Source organism: Tursiops truncatus, chromosome 13, assembly GCF_011762595.2.
Source record: "Tursiops truncatus isolate mTurTru1 chromosome 13, mTurTru1.mat.Y, whole genome shotgun sequence".
In the NCBI taxonomy this organism is placed as follows: domain Eukaryota; kingdom Metazoa; phylum Chordata; class Mammalia; order Artiodactyla; family Delphinidae; genus Tursiops; species Tursiops truncatus.
The window spans coordinates 26792912-26809800 of NC_047046.1; the positions used below are offsets into that span (position 1 = coordinate 26792912).

Below are 16889 nucleotides of genomic sequence, written 5' to 3' on the forward strand. Positions count from 1 at the left end.
CACCCCGGCACCCTCTGTCCCAACAGGTACTGTCCCCAGGCAAGGGCAGCAGTGCCCACACCCCCCACCAACTTGGGCAGGGTCCTCCTCGTCCCAGCTGTCCACACACTGGGAGCACTCGTCCTGCCCTCTGCCCAGGCCTCACTCCAGCTTCTCCCTCAGGGGGCCCTCCCCAACGAGCCCTCCCAGCCAAGTCAGAGGTGTATGGGGTCCACGGTCTTCGTCACATGGGCTGCAAACACGGCCCGCCGGGTCCCGGTCCTGCTCATCACAACCTCCAACTGTTACAGCCACCCAAGGAACCGTCCGGTGAGCTGCTCTAGGCCTCCCAGGCTCAGGTTCGAAGTGTTCCAGAGCCTGCACGCTGCCACCAAGGGGCAGAAGGGCCGGCACAGGTGTGTGTGTGGGCAAGGGGCGGGGCCCAGTTACCCAGCCACTCCCCTGGAGGGCTGCTCTCAGAGGACAGACCCTTCCTCAAATCATGGTCCTGTGTGTAAGGCCTGCTGGGCCCACCCACCCCAAAGGAGAAGCTGCCAGGGCCCCCCTGAGCCCACCCCAACCACGCCACCCCAATTTCACAAGCAGCCAGGGCTACGTATGTCTGCCCGCAGGCCCTGGGCCGGGCCGAGGGTGTAGAGGGGACGGCTAGGAGCGGACCCCCCGGGAGCTGCGGCAGCTGGGGGGGGCCTCTCCTGCTGGCCTCTGGGACAGCCCCCACCCAGCCTGCACACAGCAAGGGGAAGGCGCCCACACAGTTGCCAGAGGGGGGAAGTGAAAGGGCCGGAGTGGGCCTTCGGGAAGGGGCTCCGGGGACAGAGGGACAGGCCACCCCTGCACAGGCTCCCACGGTGCAGCCCCCCAACACACATACACACACACGTGCTCACACAGGCGCTCACGCGCACACACACACACACACACGCACACGCACACACACACAGGCAGCACGGTGGGCCTGGGCAGCGCCAGCAGAAACCCAGCCCACACCTGCCACCTGCCTGCGGCCTGACGGGCGTTTCCACAACCTCACCGCACCAGGCTAGCTCCCAGGTGATGAAATCAAGTCCTCCTCCACTGTTTTCCCCGGACGTAGGGAATAAACCCGTCAAGTTGTTACAACAGCCGGACGCTCAGGCCAAGACGAAGCCTCGGCAATTAAGGGCTCCATCATTTCAAGCAATTAAAGTAAACACTTTATTTGAAAACTAATTAATTCTAGCTACATATTTTTCCCATGACAATACTCTATGATGACTTGATTTATGACGTCTAATTATTCTTTATTAATCTAATTGAGAATAATCGTATTATCCTATCTCCTGGCACCAGGCCGCCCGGAGCGGTGAGCACGATGGCCGCCCACCGGCCTTGCCCCCCGCTGGCCTTGCCCCCACCTCCACTGGCCTGTCATTCTCCCCCCACCCAGAGGGCAAAGGAGCCTGAAACTTAATCCATGGAGCACAACTTTGGGTTCTGCAAGACACATTCCTTTGAAAATTAAAAAGAGAGACAGTCTGACAGCCTTTCCACCATTGCTACAAATGCCCCCAGAACCCCCCAGGCCCGGCCCACAGACGGAGGACAGCCGCAGGGTTACTCCTGTGGAGGGGGGACCCGGCCTCCCCACTACCCTGGTGTGGGAGCACAGTGCAGCGTGGGCAGGGCCACAGAGCCTGCAGCTGGCCCTGCCCTAGGGCACCTGCTGCCCTAGGGACCTGGAGTCCCAGGTCCATGAGGGACAAAGTTTGAGCCCTCTGGAGGTGGGTAATCTCGAAGGAGTATCCCCTACAGATGAGGTCCCCGGGGCCATGGGCTCAAGTGTTAGGCTGAACCAGAACCAAAGCTGTGCTCGGAGATTCTAGAACGTCACCGCCCTCAGCTCTCAGCTCCAAATCACACCACCGTGGGGCCCCCCAACTGCAGGCCGTGCATCTCTCAGAAGGACCCCTTCAACCCAGGCCTCAGTGAATTCACAGGAAAAACCCTAAGAAATGCCGGCTCCCAGCCAACACTCGTAAAAGCAGACAAGGAGGCCCAGCCCTGCGAGGACCAGGAGCACCAGGAACCGCAGGCGCAGACCTGGACCCGAGCAGAGCGTTCAGGTCTGTGAAATATAACGCTTCACGGCTTTAAAGAAATAAAAAGATGGAACTGAATGTACAAGCAGAGAGCATCACCTCTCAGATCCGGAAAATGACCCGACTGGGGAAAAGCTATTGGGAGCAGGAGATCTGCTGTGCCTACAGGTCGTTTATGAATCACAGAGGAAATGCTCCTTCATGAGGGGACACCGGGCTGTCACCACTGGCACTGTCCTTGAAGCGGGCCACCCGCAGTAAACAGCCTGCATCACTCATCTCCCGAGGGCCCATCGCCGTCCACCTATGCCAGCAACGTTCGGGAACTTCCAGACATACCCACCAGGGGCCCAGACAGGACACCCAGCTCAGACTCATGGCAAAGGTCAAGGTCAAGAGAAACAGGGAGAGAAACAGCAGGGTGACTCTTCTAAATTCAGAGACTAAAGAGCATGTCGACCAAATGCAACGTGTGAACCTTGATTAGATCCTGATCAGAAACAGGGGCCACAACTGGGGGAATCTGAATACAGGCTGCAGATAATATAGAATTAATATTGCTAAGTTTCTTGGGGAAAACAATGGTATTTTATGTAGAAGAGTATCCTTATTCCTAGGATACAGTATTTTAGGGATGAAATGTTATGTCTGCAATCTGTTTTCAAACGTTTCAGAAAAAAAACCCTCGACCTGTGTCTAGCTACATGCAAGTACACAGGCAGAGAAGTAAAGCAAATGTGGCAAAATGCCCGCCATCGGTGAACACAAGTACTCACTACTCCACACTTGCCACAAACCCACACAGGACTTGTATCCAGAATAGATAAAGACACAGATCAATAACATAAAGAAGCAAACACCAAACGTTAAATGAGCAAAAGACTTGAACAGATGTTTCACAAGAAACATAAATACCCAACAAACATAGGAAGAGATGTTTAACCTAATTAATAATCTTGGAAATGCCTGTTCAACCTTAGCGTGAAATAACTGCACTCCTAGCAGATTAGCCAAAAATTAAACAGCCTGGCAAATGCTGACCAAGATGTGGGGCAACTGGAGCTGTGTACCACATTGGAGGGGCCTATGTGGAACCAATCACCGTGGAAAACGATCAGGGACCACCTGGCACGCCCTATGACCCAGCAACCCCACACTTAAACACCCTAAAGAAACTTGCACACTTGCACACAAAGACTTGTACAAGAGTGTTCATAGCAGTATTGTGCATAATAATAAAAACCAGAAACAACCCAAATAACCATCAGCTGCAGAATGGGATGCTTCTGGCACATTCATATGACAGAATACTCCACAGAACTGAAAATGAATAAACTCCAGTGTCACACAGAAGAAGTTCAAAATCATGATTTTCTTCGAAAGACATTAAGGAAGTAAAAAATGAGGCTAGAAACAAGGATAAAATAGTTGCAACATATATCTGATAAAGGACTCATACTCAGAATATGTGTCAATAAGAGAAACAAGTTAAAGTGATTCCAAAAGGCTGAAATTAAAGATAGACAAAGGTATGTCAGGCAAACGGAAACAGTAAGAAAACAGGAGTTGAAACACTGACATCAAAGTTTAATTCTAGGGACTTCCCTGGTGGTGCAGTGGTTAAGAATCCATGTGCCAATAGAGGGGACACAGGTTCGAGCCCTGGTCTGGGAAGATCTCACATGCCACGGAGCAACTAAGCTCGTGCACCACAACTACTGAAGCCCGCCCGCCTACAGCCTGTGCTCCGCAACAAGAGAAACCACCGCAATGAGAAGCCCGCGCGCTGCAACAAAGAGTAGCCCCCACTCGCCGCAACTGGAGAAAGCCCACGTGCAGCAACAAAGACCCAACATAGCCAAAAATAAATAAATAAATTAATTAAAAAAAAAGTTTAATTCTAGCCAAAAAGCATCAGATTTGACAAAGCCAGACACTTTCTAATACTAAGCTGCGGTTCACAATGAATGTATGAACATCTATGTACTAAGTAACAGAAACAACACCTTTATAAAGCACAAACTACAGGAGATGCAAAGAGGCACAGAAAAAAACTCACTAGTAATTGGAGAATGTAATATACTACCGTCAGTACAAGTCAGACCAAGTGACAAAATAAGTAAGGAGACAGAGACTCAACAAGGTAAACAGTATGGAACTGTAGGGAACTCCACACTCTGACAACAGACACTATACCTTCTCCTCAAGGGCACATGAATGCATTCTCTGTGATCAAATACTGCGTCACAATTGAAACATCAGTAAGTTCCGCAAAGAAGAAATATTAACATTATAAACAATATTCTATGATCACAGTGCAATTAAACCAAAAAATTAACAAAATAAAAACCAAAAAGATCTTTCCAACTATAAATTTTTAAAAATTTATTAAATGATTTCTAGGTAAAAGGGAAATACTTAAACCACAAATTTTTTAAAATGGCAAAACAGCATTACATACCAAGATTCATCAGATATATTTAAAGCTTTGGTCAGAAGAAAAATAGAGATTGATATCACTTATCATACAAAAATAGCAAATAAAATATTAGCAAACAAAATACAACATCAAATTAAGAACGTAATACATGCTGACCAAGTGGAATTTATCCTAGAATGCAAAGTTGGTTCAATTAGGAAATCCATTAATGTCATACATCATATTAATAGATTTATAAAGAAAAAGCATATGACTATCTCCATAGATGCTGATAAAGCCTCTGACAACATTCAATACCCTTTTTTTTTTTTTTTTTTTGCGGTACGCAGGCCTCTCACTGTTGTGGCCTTTCCCGTTGCAGAGCACAGGCTCTGGACGCACAGGCTCAGCGGCCATGGCTCACGGGCCCAGCCGTTCCGCGGCATGTGGGATCTTCCCGGACCGGGGCACAAACCCGTGTCCCCTGCATCGGCCGGCGGACTCTCAACCACTGCGCCACCAGGGAAGCCCTCAATACCCATTTTTAATTAAAATACTTAAGCAAACAGAAACTGATGGGTTTCTTAAAAATGATTATAATACATACACACACACACATACACACACACAAACACACACCCTCCTTAGTTCTAAAGCCAAAACACATTACTTTATGAAGAAATATCAGAGGTATTTCTATTAAAATCAGGATACTCACTGTCTACAATATTAGTCAACATTGTATGGGAGGTTTAAGCTTATTCAGTTAGATAAGAAAAATCAATTAGAGGCATATGAACTGGAAAAGAAGATGTTAAATTCTCTTCCAGATGACATGATGGTATACATTGAAAGCCCTAGATAATCAATGATAAAACAGATCCAAACATTAAAAGAACAGGACTTACCTGGAGGTCCAGTGGTTAAGACTCTGTGCTTCCACTGCAGGGGTCATAGGTTCAATCCCTGCTCGGGGAACTAAGATCCTGCATGCTGTGCACCATGGCCGTGGCCAAAAAACAAATCAGCAAACAAACAAATGAAAAAACAAACATTAAAGGAAAACTTCAGTGATAGTAGCAGCAAATAAAACTAGCAAAGAGAACTCAACAGCTTCCATGTACACAACCAATAACCCGTCACAGAAAATCCCACTTACAATACCAACTAAGAAGATAAAGTACTTAACAATAAATTTTTTAACTTTTACACATCAAAAGAGATAAAAATCAAAGTATCTTTAAAACACATAAAGTCTTCAAAATTAAAGAAGGACTAAATACCAAATAGAAAATTGGGCAAAAGACATGAATAGACAATTCACAAATAAAGATATGAAAATGGCCCTTAAACATAAGAAAAGATGCTTAACCTCACTCATGGAGAAATGTAAATTAATACCACCTAAAGAGGCTTCTGGTTCTGGCCAGGATGAAGTAGGCTCACTACAGCCTCTCTCCTCTCTATCTGCCAGATTGCAACTAAAAACTCTAGACAAAATATAAACAGCAATTACTTGAAAACTCTGAAAAGTGAACAATAGCAGACAGACTTTGGAGGCAAGCAAAAACTTGGAGAATTGATCTGAATGGGCACAAGCTTCCTGCTTTTATTTTTATGTCTTGGGGCACTGCCTTGAGGGTGGGTCTAAGTTGCACTGCTGCAAGGCAGTGGTAGCTAAAATTTGGAGAGACACTTTTTCTCTGCACTGAGATTAGTTTAAGTCCTAGATTGAGTTAACAACATAATATATAATACAAGAAATATAGTCAAAAAGCCAATAGAATCCTAGATTCTAAAAAGTTAGGGTTTGACTCCCTGATGGCCTGTGTTTCTCTTCTCTCTTGGCCCTGCCCCGAGGATGGGCCCTGGACACGGAGCTATGTGGAAGAAGTGACTCTGAGAGACCCCTGTCGTTCTGGTCAGAGGAACCATGGAGAAAGAACCCTGCCAGATCCTATGTGGGTATAAGAATGGCAGAGAGGAGAGAGCTAAAGAAAAAGATCCCTTAATTCTGTGAATGAACCCACAAAAGCCCCAGGCTCTTCTCTGAGCTGCATACATGTGGGATAGACCCAAAGCAGCACCAGCTTTAAGACCTGAACTAGGACCTAAACCACTGCCCAAGTCTCAGGCTGAACCCAGAGTGGCTGGTGAGTGGGACAGACCCAAAGCAGTGTATCAAGAGCCTTGAAAATGGAAATGAAAGTAAAACTGTAGCCCACAGAGGGTGAGACAATCTAACTGGGTTGAATGCCTGTTAACACGAAACTCAACATTCTCCAGAGGACCCAATGTAATACCCGGTCCAGGGTATGTCTAGGATACAACACAAAATTATTCAACACACAGAACCACGAAATGAGGTCAATTCTCAAAGGAAACGACAATTTACAGATGCCAACCTCAAGACAGTTCAGATGTTGGGAATATCAGATAAGGGTTTTAAAGCAGCTTTTATGATTATACTCCATGAGGCAAAGGTAACCACACTTGAAATGAATGAAAGAAAGTTCCCAGCGGAGAGAAAAATTTTTTTTAAAAAAGGAAGTTCCAGAACTAAATAATACAATATCTGAAACAAAGACATTCAATAATGGAATCAGAGATGACAAAGGAGAGAGTCAGTGACATGAAGACTGGTCAAAAGAAATTATCCAATATAAGATCAGAAAGAAAAAAGACTGGAATAAATGATTAGAGCATCAGGGACTGCAGAATAATAGAAAAAGGTCTAACATTCATGCATGGGAGTCTGAGGACAAGAGAAGGAGATGGGGTAGGAAAATTACCTGAATAAATAATGCCCGAAATGTCACAAATTTGGGAAAAGACAAAAATGTATAAATTCAAGAACTCAATGAATCATAAGCAGGATAAACTCAAAGAAAACCATACTCATGTCATAATTAAACTGCTGAAAAATAACAGCAGTAAAATCCTGACAGTAACGGCACATTACACATAGGGAAATAATCATCTGTGTGAACGTGAATTTCATATCAGAAACCAGGAAGTCAGAAGACAGTGGAACATCTTTAGAGTAAACAAAAGAACTCTATATCCATCAAATTATCTTTTGGGAATGAAGGCAAAATAAAGGTATTTTCAGGTGAAGGAAAACCAAGAGAATTTCTTGCGGGAAGATATTCCCTAAAAGAAATATTAAAGAAGGTTCTACAGCTCAAAAGAAATATCAGAAAGAAATGTGGAACTCCAAGAAGATAGAGGAAGAGAAATGGTAAACATAAAAGACAAATTTCCACCTCTTAAGTGAACATGTATATTGTTGGGGTTTGCAATCTGACAGCTATAACATGAAGGGGGGAGGGTAAGGGGACCCATATGGATGTAAGGCTTCTACTAACTATTAAAAACATAATATATAAGAGATACAGACAAAAAGCTAACAGAAAATTTAAACAGAGTATTTGAAAATATCCAAATAATCCAAAAGAAGGATGGAAAGAAGGGATAGAGGGCCAGAGCATCAGGAAAATGAGAAAACAAAATGCAAGACCTAAATAGAACCATAAAAACGACTACAATAAACATAAATGCTCTCAACATGCTATTATAAGACCCAACAACTATAAGCTAATTTTTAAAAAGCCCGACTGTAAATTATCTAGAAGAAACCTACTTTAAATATAAAAACATAGAGGACCTCCCTGGTGGTCCAGTGGTTAAGACTCTGTGCTCCCAATGCAGGGGGCATGGGTTCGATCCCTGGTCAGGGAAGTAAGATCCCGTGTGCCACACAGAGTGGCCAAAAAATAAATAAGTAAATAAAATAAAAAAATAAAAACATAGATAAATTGAAAGTAAAAATATAAAAGATATACTATACAAATAACAAAAAAAAAGGTGTAATGGATACATTATTATCAGAGAAAGCAGACCTCAAAACAAGGACTATTAACAGGGAGAAGAAAACACACAATGACACAAGCCATCAATTCATCAAGAAGACATGAAAGTCCTAAACATGTACTCCGCTAACAGCAGAACTTCACAACACATGAAGGAAAAACTGATGGAAATGAAAGCAGAAGTAGACAGATACATAATTACAGCTAGAGACTCAAACTCCTCAGCAATCAACTCAACAAATGGCCAGAAAATAGTACAGGAGACCTAATACTATCTATCTACTGGACTGAGCTGACATGAAGTGAACATTCCACCAACAGAACAACTCATACGTCTCAAATATACATGGAACGTTCATCAAGATAGACCATATCCTGTGTTTTAAAACAAACCTTAAGGGCTTCCCTGGCTGTGCAGTGGTTGGCAATCTGCCTGTCAATGCAGGGGACACGGATTCGAGCTCTGGTCTGGGAAGATCCCACATGCCACAGAGCAACTACGCCTGAGCGCCACAACTACTGAGCCTGCACTCTAGGGCCTGTGAGCCACAACTACTGAAGCCCATGTGCCACAACTACTGAAGCCCACGCACCTAGAGCCCATGCTCCACAACAAGAGAGGCCACCACAATAGGAAGCCCGCGCACTGCAACGAGGAGTAGCCCCCACTCTCCACAACTAGAGAAAGGCTGTGCGCAGCAATGAAGACCCAATGCAGACAAAAAAAAAATAAAACAAAATTTTAAAAAATGTAGAGGAACCTTTGTTACTATGTGAGGTGACAGATGTTAACTGGACTGATCATGGCAATCATCTTGCAATATATACAACTATCAAATCATTATGTTGTATACCTGAAACTAATACAATGTTATATGTCAATTATATCTCAAAAAAATGTAGAAGAACCAAAAGCGCACAATGTTCTCTGATCTTATGGATTTAACCTGGAATCAATAACAGAAAGACAACTGGAAAAATCTCCAAATATTTGGGAAACAAACAACAGCTTTTAAATAATCAATGGGGCAAAGAAGAAGTCCCAACAGAAATTGGAAAATATTTTGAACTGAATAAAAATGAAAATATAAAATAGCAAAACTTGTCAGAAGCAGCTAAAGCAGGACTTCGAGGAAATTTATAGCATCAAATGCCAAATTAGAAAAGAAGAAAGGGGGAATTCCCTGGTGGTCCACTGGTTAAGACTCCGTGCCTTCACTGCAGTGGGCCTGGGTTCAATCCCTGGTTGGGGAACGTACTGCAAGCCTCATAGTGTGGCAAAAAAAAAAAAAAAAAAAAAAAAAAAAAAAATTAAAATAAAGGTTTTCTTTAAAAAAAAGAAAGAAAGAAAGAAAGAAAGAAAAGAAGAAAAGTCTCAAATCAATGACCTAGCTTCTACCTCAAGAAACTAGAAAAAGAAGAAAAATAAGCCCAAAGCCAGGAAAAGGAAGGAAATAATAAGGTCAGAAAAGAAATAAATAAAACAAGAGAATTGTAAAACTACAGAGAAAAATCAGCAAAACCACAGATTGGATCTTTAAAAAGATCAATAAAATAGATAAATCGGTAGCTAGCCTGACAACTGAAAAAAGAGAAGAAACCAATTATAATAATGGAAGAAGGGTTATCACTACAGACACCACTAACCTTAAAAGGAGGATAAGGAAATACCATAAATAACTCAGTGCACATAAATACAACAACTTAGATGAAATAGAAATTGAAAACCACAGACTAGGGGGTTTCTAGGTCACCTAGAAGAAATGACCTGAATAGCCCTATAGTGACTAAAGGGATTGCATTTTTAGTTAAAATCTTTGCAAAGAAAAGAAAACTCCAGCCCACATGACTTGACTGGCATATTCTACCAAACATTTAAAGAGAAAATAGCCCCAATTCTATATAATTTCTTCCAGAAAACAGAAAAAAAGGGAACATTTCCCAATTCATTTTGAGGCCAGCATGATCCTCATACCAAAAGCAGATAAAGACAGTACAAGAAAAGAAAACCACAAGCCAATATTCCTCATGAATACAGATGTAAAAATCCTCAAAAAAAAGTAAATCAAATCCAGCAGTATATAAAAAGAATACACTACGGGGGTTTCCCTGGGGGCCCAGTGGTTAAGAATCTGCCTGCCAATGCAGGGGACATGGTGGCGATCCCTGGTCCGGGAAGATCCCACATGCTGCGGAGCAACTAAGCCCGTGTGCCACAACTACTGAGCCTGTGCTCTAGAGCCTGCGAGCCACAACTACTGAGCCTATGTGCAACAGCTACTGAAGCCTGTATGCCTAGAGCCTGTGCTCCTCAACACGAGAAGCCAGTACGACGTGCACAATGAAAAGTAGCCCCCACTTGCCACAACCAGAGAAAGTCCGCGCGCAGCAACGAAGACCTAATGCAGCCAAAAATAAAAATAAAATAAATAAGTTAAAAAAAAAAAAAGAATACACTATGACCAACTAGAGTTTACTTCAGGAACACAAAGCAGATTCAATATTCCAAAATCAATAGAGATAACTCCATCACATTAACACACTAAAGAAGAAAAAACACAAGACCATATCAGCTACACTGATACAGAAAAGGCATCCAGCAAAGTTCAACATCCATTCATGATTTTTAAAAACTATCAGTAAGCATGATCCACAATAGAAAAACGGATAAATTTCATTTCAAGAAAATTAGAAACTTCTGCTCTTTGAAAGATGGTGTTAAGAAAATGAAAAGACAAACTACAGACTGGGAGAAAATATTTGTAAATCATGCATCCACAATATATAAAGAATCCTCAAAATTCATGAGGAAAGCAAAGAAAAAGTAAATAAAAAACAGAAAGTAAATTTTAAAAGAAAGGGCAAAAGATGTGAATAAACACTATAGCCAAGAAGATATGCAAACGCCAAATTAGGATCTGAAAACATACTCACCAGCTTTGGTCATCAGGGAAACACAAACGAAAGCCACAGTCACCTGTACTACACGCTTATGGGAGCGGCCCACATTAAAGACTGACCACACCCCTGGCCGCTGGGAAGCACGTGAAGCAGAAGAACTCTCCTATGAACATACTGGTACAATGGCTTTGGAATAAAGCGTGGCTGTTTCTCCAAAAAAAGTCCCAAACTGGAAACAATCCAAACATCCATCAAGGCTGAACAAACGGTGGTATACCCATACTCAACAACAAAGGGGCACTGATCACGCCTCCCCACGAATCAACCTCAAAATCATATATCTACTAAAAGCAGCCAGAAAAAAAGAGTAAATATTCTATTCTATTTACATAAACTTCTAAAAAGTGCTAACTACCCAGTAGCGACAGGAAACAGATGAGTGGCTCCTGGGGAGGGGCGCTGCAGGGAGTGGGGAGAGGCCTTACAAAGGTCGAAGGTTGGGAGGAAACCCTAGGGATTCCCTAAGGACAGCAGGCACATTCATGTCTTGGGTATGGTGATGCTTACACAGATGTTGGAACTTATCAAATTATCCACTTTAAATATGTGCACGTTTTAGTATATCAGTAATATTTAAAAAAACTCAACAGCAACTAAACAAAAGATCTGAACAGACGACACTTCACCTATAAGGTGTACAGATGGCAAATAAGCACAAGAAGACGCTCAGCATCCTTAGCCTCTAGGGAAATGCAAATGAAAACAACACGGTTCAAATGAAGAAGACAACCCCCCGAGGAAGCCAACGGCTGCTGAGCCACAGGTGAGGATACAAACTGCACACACACCCTGGATGACAGCCCAGCAGGTCCCTGGAGCACAAAACAGCCGATCGTCAAGTTGCCAGCACTCCGCCGCTGGATATTTAATCTAGAGAAATGAAAACATACGTGCACACAAACACCTGTACCTGACTGGTCTGTTCTGTTCAGAATATCGCCCGAATGCGAAATGACAAGACACCCTTGAGCAATAAAATAGGAAGAAAGTATTGATGAACGCAACACCATGGACGCCTCCCCAGAAAATCAGAGCGAGTAACAGGCTACATACTGCTTGGCCCTATTCACACGGCATTCTGGAAACGGCAGGGCCAGGTAGACAGCGTGACTGGAGGTGCCAGGGGCCAGAGTCAGGGATCAGGGGTGGGCTCATGACCAAGGGGCAGCGAGAGGAGGGCTCTGACCATGGAAAGGTTTCTGTACATGTGTTGGGACTCCCTGTAAGTTCGTGTCTTAACAATCAGTCCTGATTGATACCGTGAGTCCACAGTGATGAAGGAAACGACTGAAGAAATAGATCAACAGGGAGAGCAGACAAATCTGAGCAGAATTCCAAGTGACCTGCAAGGCGGCGGAGCTGGACCCCTGCCTGCGAGGGTGTGCGTGGAGGTAGCCCTCCTCACAGGGGAGACCCGACAACCGCCACTGTCCAGGCGATCAAGGTCATGCTGACAGCACGTCCCCTGGGTCTGACACGGTGCAATGGCCCTTTATCTTGGAGGTCTTGCTCCTAGAAACCCAGACCCCAGGCTGATCTCGAGAAACACAAACGGCAAATCATAGCGGAGGGTACTCGCCTCGAAACTGTCTCAGGCATCACAGCCCACAGGGGCCCAAGGGGATGTGACCAAGTGTCACATAGTCCTAGCTGAGGTCCTGGAAAAGGACACAAGAGGAAAACTAAGGAAATCGGAATAAGCTCCAGACTTGGGTGGATCACAGTGCTCAAGGCTGTTCATCACGGGACGACCGTGCCGTCCCCACGCACAACAGTCGCAAGGGGAGGGCACCAGCACCTTCCAGGCATGGGGCAACCACTGGGCTGCCGCCCTCCTGGCCATTTTCGAGGAGGCTATTTTTCAAATAACATATATTGAACAATATTTGGGGGCTATTTTTTCTTGACCTACAGTTAATGGTATTTGATTTACCACTAAGGTATTATGAAAACCCAGTTTCCTGTCTAGATTTTTCTGGCTTTAGATCCAATTTCTCATTCCAGTTAAGGTGACTTTAAACAGATTTAATGACAATTTTTAAGTGCTTCTCCTATTTAAAGTGATTTCCCATCCTATTTTTGCCCTAATATAAATAGACTTAAATCCATCAATAGCGCCCCCAACACAAGGTAGTCAGTACTCAGCTAAGCAATTTACTGGTAACTTTTATCATCTTCATGCTCATTGTTACTCCCAAAGCAGAGTAGCACCAGGGAAGGGAGATGCTGACCCAGCAGTCCCCTCTCTCTCATGCGGCACGGCCATTCTAGCAGGTAAACTCTGAGCTGGCCAGTTCTCCAGGCCAGGAGGAACTGAGACCCAGCCCCTCTGCACCTCCCAGGCCACACCTGGACAGGCCATCCTGAGTAGGCCCCGTCGCCCTCCACCTTCCTGATCAGCTCAGACCACAGCAAGGCCCAAATCCCAGAACTGGCCCCTGGAAGTCACGTTACAGATGTGGCGGCCCCAGGGCGGTCCAGGCCAGATCACTGGGAAGCCTCCTGCTTCACAGAACATGGAGGTCTGACCATCACCCCTCCCCCATCTCTGAAACGCAGGGAGGTCCAGGGGAGTCGGCACACAGCGCGTGAGCAACAAGCCCACGACACAGGACAACGCTCTAGGTAGTTAGCCTGTCACCGAGGTCCCTGTGGGTCAGCATCCGGTCCACGGTGCTGGCTCACTGGGTGAGGGCAGCCCAGTGAGTGACACTCAGGCCCCCAGGAGTGGTCCCCCAATAGTAAGGCCGAGGACACAGCCCCCTCCAAGGAGGCCAGACTGGCCCACAATGCTGTGGAGAAGCTGCGGTTCAGGGGTCCAGGTGAGACAGGGGACAGCCTGCTGGGTGACAGCCCTACCCTGTTCCCTGCAGCTCGCTCCCTGGGCCAAGGAAAACGCACCAGCCGCCCTGCCTTCCTGCGGACTGCCACGCGTGGGCCCAGCCCAGGGAGGACCTGGCCTCAGCACCAGCCCTGGCCCCCCCTCCCGCCCGTGCCTGCAGAGCCCCGCCCAGGCCCGGGTGCAGCGGCAGGTTTGCCCAGGGAACTCAAACTTCACAAAGAAACCATCTCTGGAGTGGGCTCTGCGTGGCCATTCGGAGTCAAAGGCGTGCTTCACAGCCCTCCTGAGCCCGTGCGCGGCCAGGGCCCCTTCCCCTTTGAAGCCCCTGGTGAGTGATTGAAGCGTCTCCTTTCTGAGAGGCAGATAGCACAGTGTAATCTGACTCTAAGCCCCGGGATAAAGGTAGTTTGTTTCCTCTCAGCCTTTCTGTCAACACCTCCTCAGTAATTAGCCCTAATTATTACCAAGGGCCAGCCTCCCATTCGGTTATTAAATCAGAAATAGTATCGTGGCCGGGCATCTGTCAACGCCCGGCTGGCGACCTTGGATTCACTGAATCCTCTGTCAGTATCCATGGCTTCAAAGATGCGGATCCTGGAGAGGGGTTCCGGGGAGGCAGCTCCCTGGCCCGGGGAGGGGGTGGGGAGGAGGACGGTGCCACAAGCAGCCCCGTGCTTAGCGGGCCTCAGAGCCCATTGGGGAGGCGGGAACCGGGCACCATCCCTACACTACCTTCCCCCAACCCAGCCATGCCTGCCTCCCGGGGCCTGACGTGTCCGTGTGTGGGGGGGTGGGGGGAGACTAGGAACACCCTCATAGCCCTTCCCTGGGCCTGCCCGCCTCTGGCACAGCGTCGCCCAGAAGCCCAGGTGGTGGCCTCAGTTGCGCCCGGTTCCGCACGGCCTGAGGCTGGCAGGCCCGTGCTGGCTGTTCTGCACGTGCACGGGGAAGACTCCTGAGCCCAGCCAGCAGGAGCCCCCCGAGTCCCGACTACAGCCTACCCACCCCGCCCCCCGTGCGCAGGGCACCTCCCTGTGAGCCAGAGGGTCCACAAGCAAACTCGGGGATGGCTGTGGACATGAGTTTCGGAAGTGGAGCTGAGTGCTGTGCTCCTGAGGCCCAGGGAGGACAGCCACCCACCCGGCCTGGGCCTGAGCCTCTTGTTCAATCCAAGAGAAGCAAGTCACCTGCTCCTGCAAAGCCTGGGAGGGACGCTGCTCCCTCTGGCAGGATCCACTGCTCAGGCAGCAGCAGCGCTGGCCTCACATCCCTGGGGCAGCATCCTGGGCCCTTGGGCAGCTGCCAGCAATTCGTGTGAAGCCCCTTGGGGGCTGTGAGTGTCCTTTCCAACTTGCCCCGTGTTTGGGGAAGATGGCCACGGAGGACCAGGCTCCTCCGCTGGGGTCAAGGTCCACGTGATATGATGGGTGCCTGGGCAGAGGTGAGCACAGCCCGTTCTCCCCTAAGCACCTCTGCGGCCTGACCAACAAAAAGTATGAAGGGCTTCCTACAGCTGAGGGCTTGGAGGCACCAATTGGACTCCTTGGGATGGGGGGACAGGCCATCATTGCCGGGCCAGGAGGAAATGCCAGGGTGAGGAGCCACTGGTCCAGGAGCTGGAGATGGCAGGAAGGAAGGCCACTTGGGTGTTCTCAGCCGGCCTGCCTGGCACTTAGGGGCCAGGGTGGGACTGGCTAGCAATGGGCTGCCACCCTGGTTGTTCCCGGTGAATGCACAGAAAAGCTCCATGTTTTACAGGAAGTGGGACCGTTCCCAGGCACCAGCACCGGCCTCTGGGGCCCACTACCGCCAGGAGGGATGGTCCACAGGGGTCAGTTCCCCAGGGCTGACATCAGTGCCCAGATGGCCCTCCCCAGGGCCTGGGATGGGGCTGATGCCCACGGGCTGGTGCCCAGGAAGTTCCCGTGAACCCAGTCCCACTTGGAGAGGGGGCCCCTAAGCATGGTGGTGGTGAAGGTCGCTATCACTTGAGGCCTCTCGGGGGCCGATGTGGCACTCCCAGCGGCCAGCAGGTGTCCCTGCACCGTGGCTGCACTTCTGCCACCCGCACAGGCAGGTGTAAGGGCGCGGGCTCACTCCCGACCGCTGGCCCAGGCCGGCACTGCTCAGACACACAGGTGGAAAGCAGCCAGGGACGTCCCTCTTCACCTTCTTACGGCCCCGCCAACAGGGAGACAGGGCACCCGGGGAGAAGGAATGGGCTGTCAAGGGCGCCCTGCAAGCCAGGAGATTCCAGAGTCACGTGAAAGGAAGAATGTTTAAACTTGGGAATATAGAGTAACATCTTCGCACCCTCTGTAGGGGTCCCAGATACAGAACTGGGCACATCCTGCTCGGGGCTGGAGCAGCTCTGCACACAGGGGCGACGTCAGAAGGATGCTCACGACAGCACTGCCCAAGACTGCAAAGATGGGAAACAAACAAACCCATGTCGGGCGTTCTGATGGCCCAGCTGTCTCCCCCAAGTTCCCATGTTGAAGCTCCACTCCTAGCACCTCAGACGTGGTTGTGTCCAGAGGCTTCAAAGAGGGGATTAAGCTTCAATGCGGTCATATGGTGGGCCCTGATCCAATAGGACCGGTGTCCTCATAAGGGGGCGAGGACACAGACACACTGAGGGAGACCGTTGGGGGACACACAGCGAGGTGAGGCGTCTCGGGAGCAGCCAACCCTGCCAACACCTGGATCTCGGATGC

The 16889-nt window shown here is 47.5% G+C and overlaps 1 protein-coding gene across 2 annotated transcripts in view; it reads right to left on the bottom strand.

The window, feature by feature from the left end:
- Positions 1 to 16889, bottom strand: part of GNB1L (G protein subunit beta 1 like) — a 44455-nt gene that overhangs the window by 20989 nt on the left and 6577 nt on the right. The window contains exon 2 of one of the 2 annotated variants that reach the window (XM_073790446.1): positions 5406 to 5490. The exons of the other annotated variant lie outside the window; for it this stretch is intronic. The gene's annotated coding sequence lies outside the window, so the exon portion shown is untranslated. The remainder of the gene's footprint in view (positions 1 to 5405; positions 5491 to 16889) is intronic. 2 annotated transcript variants of the gene reach the window in all.